The 9,822-nt window shown below is 45.4% G+C and overlaps 1 protein-coding gene across 1 annotated transcript in view; it reads left to right on the top strand.

The window, feature by feature from the left end:
• Positions 1 to 7,545: 7,545 nt before the first annotated feature.
• INO80D (INO80 complex subunit D) overlaps positions 7,546 to 9,822 on the top strand; it is an 85,666-nt gene continuing 83,389 nt past the window's right edge. The window contains exon 1 of the mRNA XM_004576903.4: positions 7,546 to 7,806. The gene's annotated coding sequence lies outside the window, so the exon portion shown is untranslated. The remainder of the gene's footprint in view (positions 7,807 to 9,822) is intronic.

Here is a 9,822-nt window from a genome sequence, read left to right as displayed (position 1 = left end):
TTAAAAAAAAAAAAAAGGAAAAGGCTTTTAGGCCTTATCCTAGAGTGAAGGGAGAAGCCGCCATGCTTCCTCTTCAACCTGTGGGGGTAGGAGAATTTGGTATACAGATTGGTTATAAGCCTTTCTAAATAAATAAATAAATAAATAAATAAATAAATAAATAAATAAATCTTTTTAAAAAGATTGATTTATTTGAAAGCATGGCAGAGATCTTCTGTCTACTGGTTTACTCCCCAAAGGGTACAACATTGATATTAGTTTGAAGTGTCACAACTGTCCTTTATTTTCATTTTATTTGAAAAGCAGAAAGAGATCATGTACACGTTGGTCCACAGCAGCCAGGAGTGTGGAACTCCGTCTAGGTTTCCCACATGAGTAGCAGAGAATCCCAGTCTTTTGCTTTCCAGGTACAAATTGTCAGGAAGCTAGATTGGAAGTGGAAAAACCAGAACCATGTTTCTCAAAAACATATTGACAGGGGATGCAGGCGTTACCACTTGTAACTCACTCACTCACCCATAATTTTCTCAACAATATTCTGTTATTTGTAATCATCTGTTATTTTTTGTTGCCGGCTTGCAGAAACACTTCATGTTAAGTCATATAGATGCATTATAGTATGGAATAATTACTAAGAATAAATTTGGGATTACTTTCTATTTGTTATTTGAAAGGCAGAGAGAGAGAGAGAGGTATCAGTGTGTTCCTTGTTCACCTGCCAAATGTCTGCAAAACCAGGTCTGGATCAGGCCAAAGCTGGGAGCAGGGAACTCGGTCCATGTCTTCCATATGGATGGCAGGCACCTGGGTGTGAATTGCAGGGAATTAGAACCCAAACTTTGAAGCTTGGCGTTCTGAGACAGGATGTACCAAATGTCCACTCCTAGGATGGTTTCTTCATGGTTTCTACCTACTTGGAAAATAGAGGGTTATGAGGGTTAAATCAAAGCAGTTGGCCTGCTTCCTGGTAAACAGTGCTCAGTACACAGAAAAACCAGGGACCATCAAAGTAAAGTGCATATTCAAAATGTTGCTGACAGTTCCTGCAGGTTGGAGCTAAAGCCTGTTCATGGCTGTTCCTGCTAACTAAATGTAAAGGTCCTCATTCTACATTTTCAGCGAAAAACAGTTCCATGGATTATGAAGAAATACTATGCCTAATGTAAGCTCCATTTTATATCTTCATTTAAAAAAAATGCACTGCTTTCTTAGGTTTCTCTGAGTCAAAAGACTGGTGCAAGGTCAAAGGCATCTGGCAGTTTGTAAGATGCCTCTTGTGTAACCCACATCCCACATTGCAGTCCTCGGGTTCCGGTCCCACCGCTTGATTACTTTTAGGAGCAACAACCAACACACATTACATTTTTGATTACCTCAACTTTTAAAAAAAGATTGTTTTTATTTGAAATAAGGATTGGCAGAGAAAAATGGAAATCTGCTCCACTGGCTCACAACATTCAATTATCAGAATGGCCAGAACAGGACAGGTTTTGAGCCATTCTCCACTGCTTTCCCAGGCTAGTAGTTGGGTCAGAAGTGGAGCAGCCTGGACTTGAATTGGCACGAGTAGCGGTACCAGCACCACAGTTGGAGGTACTGATTCCCTCAACTTTGCAAAGCCAATGCAAAGATGAAGCTGAGTAAAGATTTGTAGGAAAAAGTACTGGCACAGTGTGCCCATCTTTTATTAAAAAATTAACTGAACATTCACTTAAGAGGTTTTAAATAATATGTTGTACTTTAATGATTTAGCCAGAGGTACAGGATGTTAGTGCTGAAAGTAGGACTAGATCTGAGAACATAGATTTTAAGGAAACAGGAATCTCATAATCACATACCCTGTGTGTGAAGTGTTTTGTTTAGTTTTAAATCACTGGAACTAAATTTTTTTTAAAGATTTATTTATTTTATTACAAAGTCAGATATACAAAGAGGAGGAGAGACAGGAAGATCTTCCGTCCGATGATTCACACCCCAAGTGAGCCGCAACGGCCGGTGCTGCACTGATCCGAAGCCAGGAACCAGGAACCTCTTCTAGGTCTCCCACGCGGGTGCAGGGTCCGAAGGCATTGAGCTGTCCTCGACTGCTTTCCCAGGGCACAAGCAGGGAGCTGGATGGGAAGTGGAGCTGCCGGGATTAGAACCGGTGCCCATATGGGATCCTGGTGTGTTCAAGGTGAGGACTTTAGCTGCTAGGCCACGCTGCTGGGCCCTGGAACTAAATTTTACCAGTGATATTCGAAATCTGTGTAAAAAATTTATGCTGCAAAATAACAAATACATTATTTAGGACTGGTGATCAGTTTATAACATTTATTATTTTAAATTGTAACTTCAAGAGATCCTGAATGAATAACAACTTTTTTTAAAAAAAGATTTATTTTATTCAAAAGATTTTTGCAGAGAGAAGGAGACAGGAAAAGATCCTCTATCCTCTGGTTCACTCCCACGTGGCCACAATGGCTGGAACTGAGCTGATCTAAAGCCAGGAGTTTCCTCCAGGTCTCCCACATGGGTGCAGGGTCCCAAGGCCCTGGGCCATCTTCAGCTGCTTTCCTAGGCCACAAGCAGAGAGCTGGTTGATAAATGGAACAGCCGGGACACGAACCGGTGTCCATATAGGATATAAGGTAAGGAGTTTAGGCAGTACGCTACCATGTTGGACTTCTATTAATTTCCTTAGAATCGTGATTTTACACTTGGAAAAGATCCTGGGAAGGAAATCCAGTATTACACATGCATTTTGTAATTAGGAAAATCGAGGCAAGAGAGAATAAGGCGAACTATGGATAGGCCTTGGAATTGGATTGCCTTTTCTGACATTCTTAAACTGACATTAAATGTCAGAGTACTATCTATCAAATAGCAGGAATACAGAACAAGGTACATTTTAGTCTGTGTTTTCTAGAAACTAACAGTGACACATGAAATGTGTGACGCATGTCATAGCATTTTTAAATAAATATTTAATTGGAAAGGCAAATTTACAGAGGAGAAACAAAGATCTTCCAGCTGCTGTCACTTCCTGGGTGGCCACAATAGCTGGAGCTGAGCCAGTCTAGAGCCAGGAGACTTTTCTTGGTGTCCGGCATGTGTGCAGGGTTGCAAGACTTTGTTCTATCCTCCACTGCTTTCCCAGCACATAAGCAGGGAGCTGGATGGGAAGTGGAGCAGCTGGGATACGAACTGGCACTTGAAGCTGGAGGATTAGGTGAACCATTGCAGTGGTCCCAGCAGTTTCTTTCCTCCTTTTTTCTTTTTTCTTTCTGTTTCATTTGAGAGGCGAGAGATTTTTATGCCACAACGGCAATTGGTGGGCCAATCCAAAGCCAGGAGCTTCTGCCAGGTCTGCGATGTGGGTGCAAGGGCCCAAGCCCTTGGGCATCATTCTCTGCTGCTTTCCCAGGTGCATTAGCAAGGAGCTGTTGATAAGTGGAGCAGTGGGGACCGATATGTTACAGGACTGGCCTATGTCAGCATTTAAGTGTATATTATAATAGAGTACTGGCTATGACTAGTTGACAAAATACTATAGGTTTGGGTTTTTTTTTAGATTTATTTATTTTTTAAAGATTTATTCATTCTATCACAGCCAGATATACACAGAGGAGGAGAGACAGAGAGGAAGATCCTCCGTCCGATGATTCACTCCCCAAGTGAGCCACAACAGGCCGATACGGGCCCATCCGAAGCCGGGAACTCGGAACCTCCTCCGGGTCTCCCACGCAGGTGCAGTGTCCCAATGCATTGGGCCGTCCTCAACTGCCCCCCCCAGGCCACAAGCAGGGAGCTGGATGGGAAGTGGAGCCGCCGGGACCAGAACCGGCGCCCACATGGGATCCCGGGGCCTCCAAGGCGAGGACTTCAGCCGCTAGGCCACGCCGCCGGGCCCAATTTATTTATTTTTTATTGCAAAGTTATATATATAGAGAGAAGAAGAGAGACAAGAAGATCCTACATCCACTGATTCAACTCCCCAAGTGACCACAACAGCTAGAGCTGTGCCAATCTGAAGCCAGGAGCTCTTCCGGGTCTCCCACACGGGTTCAGGGTCCCAAGGCCTAGGGCCGTCCTCAACTGCTTTCCCAGGCCACAAGCAGGAAGCTGGATGGGAAGCGGGCTGCAGGGATTAGAACTGGCCTCCATATGGGATCCTGGCGCCTGCAAGGCGAGGACTTCAGCTGCTTGGCCACTGCACAGGACCCAAAATACCATAGATTTAATTGGTAACTTAAGGACAAAATTGTTTCTTACAGTTCTGGAGGTTGAAAAGTCCAGTATCAAGGTATTGGCATTTCATAAGGGTCCACTACGTGGTAAAAGAGGCAGAAGAGAGCAAACACTCCCACACAGCTTTGTGGCTTTGCCTCCAAATTGGAAATGAAGTTTACAGCATTCAAGTTACAATATTCATCCCTTGCTTCCTCTCAATTCATGTCCTCACGTGTAAATTCATTTAGTCCAAAGTCTAATTTTAAAAAGATTTAGTTACCTGAAAGTTACAGAAAGGGGGAAATACAATGGGAGAATCAGATCTGCCATATGCTGGTTCACTCCCCAAATGGCCAAAACAGTTAGGGATGGGCTTGGCATAAGCCAGTCACTAAGAGCATCATCTGGGTCTCCCATGTGGGTGACGGGCCACTTCTTTCAGTTACCTTCTGCTTTCCCCAGGCCATTAGCAGGGAGCTGGATCAGATACGGGATCAGTTGGGACTTGAACAGGCATCCATATTGGATGTTAGAATCATAGATAGTAGTTTTACACATTATGGTACTGGCCTCCCAAAATGTGACTTAAATCAGTTTGTTTTTAAAGATTTATTTTTTTAAAAAGATTTATTTACTTTATTACAAAGTCAGATATACAGAGAGGAGGAGAGACAGAGAGGAAGATCTTCCGTCCAATGTTTCACTCCCCAAGTGAGCCGCAACGGCTGGCGCTGCGAACCTGGAACCTCTTCCAGGTCTCCCACGCGGGTGCAGTGTCCCAATGCATTGGGCTGTCCTCGACTGCTTTCCCAGGCCACAAGCAGGGAGCTGGAGAGGAAGTGGAGCTGCCGGGATTAGAACTGGCACCCATATGGGATCCTGGGGCGTTCAAGGAGAGGACTTTAGCCGCTAGGCCACCACGCCGGGCCCTAAAGGTTTATTTTTATCAAGGGCCCAGCGCAGCTGTCTAGTGGCTAAAGTCCTTGCCTTGCACACATTGGGATCCCATATGGGCGCCGATTTGTATCCTGGCAGCTCCACTTCCTTCCAGCTCCCTGCTTGTGGCCAGGGAAAACAGTCAAGAATGGCCCAAAGCCTGCACCCACATGGGAGACCCGGAAGAAGCTTCTGGCTCCTGCCTTTGAATTGGCTCAGCTCCTGCCATTGAGGCTGCTTGGGGAGTGAACTAGCAGATAAAAGATCTTCCTCAATGGCTGTCCCCTGTAAACCTGCCTTTCAATATAAATAAAAATATAAAAAGATTAATTTATTTTTATTGGAAAATCATTTGCAGGCAGAAAGATCTTTTATCCACTGGTCCATTCCCCAGATGGCCTCAGTCCAGGATCCTGGAGCATCCTCTGTGTCTCCCACGCGGGTGCAGGATCCCAAGGCTTTGGACCATCCTCTACTGCTTTCCTAGGCCACAACCAGGGAGCTAGATGGGAAGTGGAGCAGCCAGGACAAAAACTGACACCATATGTGATCGCTTCACACACAAGGCAAGGAATTAACCACTGGGCCATCACACGAGGCCCAATTTAAATGTTTTGCATTAGCCTCAAAACGATGCAGAACATATTTTTGCAGTGCTTATCCGATAAATTTAACTACCCTGAATTAAAGAATATAGTTTTTAGAAAAAGGTTCATTTACTTGAAAATGTTACAGAAAGTGTTACAGGGAATGTGGTAGAGATCTTAACATCACTGTCCAGATGTCACAACAGCCACAGCTGGGCAAAGGCAAAGCCAGGAGTCTCATACCTGGGCCTCAGGGACCCGAGCACTTTGGCCGTCTCTTGAGGCTTTTCTCAGACTCGCAGCAGAGAGCAGGATTGGAAGTAGAGCAGTGCTCTGGCCAGCAGAGCCAGTAACATGGACCCGACTCGGAGTGGTCTGGGGATGAAGCACTGACAGGAGACCAGTGATGGTGGAAGTCTCCCTTTATTACTCCTTTTATACTCTTTCCCCTCCAAGTCCTTTAGCCAAACAATAGGATGCCAGTGAGTCCCATTAGTCCAGGTGCTTTTGGCCACAAGCCCATTTCCTGTTACTGCTCAGCTTTACCAGTGCCAGTGGAGTCCTTAGCCCACAACAGAGCAGCAGGGACATGAACAGATGCCTGTATGGGATGCTAGTATTGCAGGCAGCAGCTTAAACCGGTACAACAATGCTAGTCCCTGCTTTCTTTACAAACTATTATATAAATGGAGAATATACAGCTCAACAAAACTATGATGTAAAACTAAAAATAGCAGAATATGAAATGTGTGTGTTGTATGTGGTATGGGGCCTCTCAGAGCACCCCAAAGATCCCTGTATCTGGGCCCGGCAGCATGGCCTAGTGGCTAAAGTCCTCGCCTTGAAGGCCCTGGGATCCCATATGGTCACCAGTTCTAATCCCGGCAGCTCCACTTCCCATCCAGCTCCCTGCTTGTGGCCTGGGAAAGCAGTTGAGGAGGGCCCAAAGCTTTGGGACACTGCACCTGCGTGGGACACCTGGAAGAGGTTCCTGGTTCCTGGTTTCAGATCGGCGCGCACCGGCCATTGCAGCTCACTTGGGGAGTGAATCATCGGACGGAAGATCTTCCTCTCTGTTTCTCCTCCTCTCTGTATATCTGCCTTTGTGACAAAATAAATAAATCTTTTAAAAAAAAAAAAGATCCCTGTATCCTAGAGAGCAAATCTCCACGAATGTGAGAGGGAGACCAAGATCTTCCATCCACTGGCTCACTTCCCAGATGGCCGCAAGTCGAGGCTGGGCCAAGCTGAATCCACTATCAAGGACTCTCCAACATAAGTGGCAGGAGCCCAAGTGCATAGGCCAATCTTGTGCCTTTCCCAGGTTATTACCAAAGAACTGGACTGGAAGTGGAACAGCTGGGACATGAACCAGTAATCCATACGGGAGGACAGTGTTATAGGTAGCTTTAGCTGCTATGCCACAACGTGGCCCCAGACTGAATTTTGATAATACTCAGCTTCCTCCTTGGTTTGTAGAAACAGTGTTACTGCTGGAGAGGCCCTGTGTAGGAAGGAGAATCACATGAGTGAGTCCCAACAGGGTCAGCCTCACTGCAGCTAAGCATTTAATTGTGATCCTATAAAAATTGTGAGTCAGAAATGACATCATGTTTCTGGATGCCTGGCACACATCAACTGTGAGGCAATAAATGCTTTTAGCCACTAATTTTTGGGTCTATTATGCAGTAATAGGTAACTTAAGGTTAACTAATAACTCTGTGATTGTAACTGCAAGATCATATGTAAGAACAACCCATACTAACGGCTGTTATATACAGGATTTTAAAGGCTGGTCTCAGCCCAATGAGTGACAATTCCGAGGATCCATTTTTGCCCCAAGCTTCCTTAGGGTGTCGCATGGGCTTAACAAGACAACCATCCCTTGTGCCCACTCTTGGCTCTCTTCCCCTCCCTCGTATGTTGACCTCCACGAAGTCTAATAATACTCAGTACACCGAACTCTGCTCAGCTTGCCTCCAGGGGAATCCAGGCCATGACAGTCATCGTTAAGGCCTGCAAATGCCAAGTAGCTGCTCCAGTCGTTACGACGTCAGCCAGCAAGAAACAGGTAAGTGAGAGGAAGTAGAGAAGCGCTGAATATTTTACTGCCATGACTTAGAAACTGCATCTTGCCCTTTTGCCACAGGGAGGACTTAGGCACACTGACCTGCAATAGAGAAGCCTGAGGAACGAAGCCCTGACTCTGTGGCCATCTGTCCAACAAAGATCGGAGGAAAAGGTGTTTGACTTACCTTTCGCTATGTAATAAACCATGCCACAGCTGATGCTGTAAAACTATTATTAAACTCAACAGCATCTGCGGGCCTGGAATTCAGGAAGTGCACCAGAGGTGAGGCAGTCCTCTCTACCTAAGGCCAGGAGCTCAGCTAAGTGGCGGGACTATTTGAGGATGACCCAAACATGCAAGGACAGGAGCCATGGAACAGCTATGGTTGTAGGGTTCGTTTGCGGATGGCATCTTCACACACACATTCGGCTCCTGGGTTGAATGCTGGAATGACATGGTCAGATGGGAACATCTCCCAGAGCCCATCTAGTATGGCAGTCTTGGTAGTTGAGCCTCTTTTCAGGTGATTTGGAGCTTGGAGAGCAAGAATATCACTAGAGTGACAAGAAAGCAGTAAGGGGATTTATGACTTAAGTAGTTAAAATAGAGAACCTGAAGTGATGGCTCAGTGGCTAAATCCTCAACTTGTGTATGCTGGGATCCCATAAGGGTGCCGGTTCATGTCCCAGCTTCTCTGCTTCCCACCCAGCTCCCTGCTATGGCCTGGAAAAGCAGTAGAAAACAGCCCAAAGCCTTGGGACCCTGCATCCACATGGGAGACCTGGAAGAAGCTCTGGCTTCAGATAATCTCAGCTCCAGCTATTGCAACTGCTTGGGGAGTGAATCAGCAGATGCAAGCAAGCTCTTTCCCTCTGTCTCTTCTTCTGCCTTTCCAATGAAAATAAGTAAGTGTTAATATGTTAAATATAAGCATCACTTTCCCTGTACATTTTTGGTCAAGTCAAGTCTCAGAGCTCACAGGGAAGAAACATACACCTCAACTCCTACTGAAGCAATGTTTAAGAATAGACACCGGGGAACATTAGTTCTTGCCAACCACCTTGTAAGGAATTATATTAATGGAAAAGGATATGAAGAGGAAAAAAGAGCCAAATTATAAATGGAAAAAAGCAGATCTGTATCGTTTAGAGTTGAGCCTTCTCCTTGGCTCAAATTCTTACAACTTTAAAATCAAGTTCATAACTGAATTGCTCTTTAAAAAAAAAGATTTATTTATTTTTATTGGAAAGGCAGAGATACATAGAGAAGGAGAGACAGAGAGGAAGATCTTCTGTCTGTTGATTCACTCCCCAAACGGCCACAATGGCCAGAGCTAAGCTGATCTGAAACCAGGAAGCAGGAGCCTCTTCCGGGTCTTCCACGTGGGTGCAGGGTCCCAAGGCTTTGGGCTGTCCTCCACTGCTTTCTCAGGCCACAAGCAGGGAGCTGGATGGGAAGCAGGGTGCAGGGATTAGAACCGGCACCTGCATATGATCCCAGCACATGTAAGGCAAGGACTTTAGTCGCTAGGCTACTGCGCCAGGCCCCTCAAAGGTGCTTTGTAAGGCTAAGGCTATTTACAGATGGCAATGATTCTTTGATAGGTTGCTTATAGATTGTCCATTGTGAGTTACTGCAGGTCCAAACTAAGTTAATTTTCTTCAAAATATTTATTATTGGGGCCAGTGGCTCAACCTGCAAGGCCCCACCTGCACATGCCAGCATCCCATATGAACATTGGTTCATATCCTATCTGCTCCACTTCTCGTCCAGTTCTCTTTTGTGGTCTGGGAAAACAGCAAACGATGGTCGAAGTCCTTGGAACGCTGCATTCATGTGGTAGACCTGGAGGAAGTTCCTGGCTCTGGCTTCAGATCGGCTTGGCTTCAAATGGCTGTTGCTGTCATTTGGAGAGTGAACGAGAAGATGGAAGAGCATACTCTCTGTGTCTCTGCCTCCCTTTGTAAATCTGCCTTTTCAATAAAAATAAATACTTTAAAAAAACATTTGGTATTT

Source organism: Ochotona princeps, chromosome 5, assembly GCF_030435755.1.
Source record: "Ochotona princeps isolate mOchPri1 chromosome 5, mOchPri1.hap1, whole genome shotgun sequence".
In the NCBI taxonomy this organism is placed as follows: domain Eukaryota; kingdom Metazoa; phylum Chordata; class Mammalia; order Lagomorpha; family Ochotonidae; genus Ochotona; species Ochotona princeps.
This window is presented reverse-complemented; position numbering and strand designations above follow the sequence as displayed.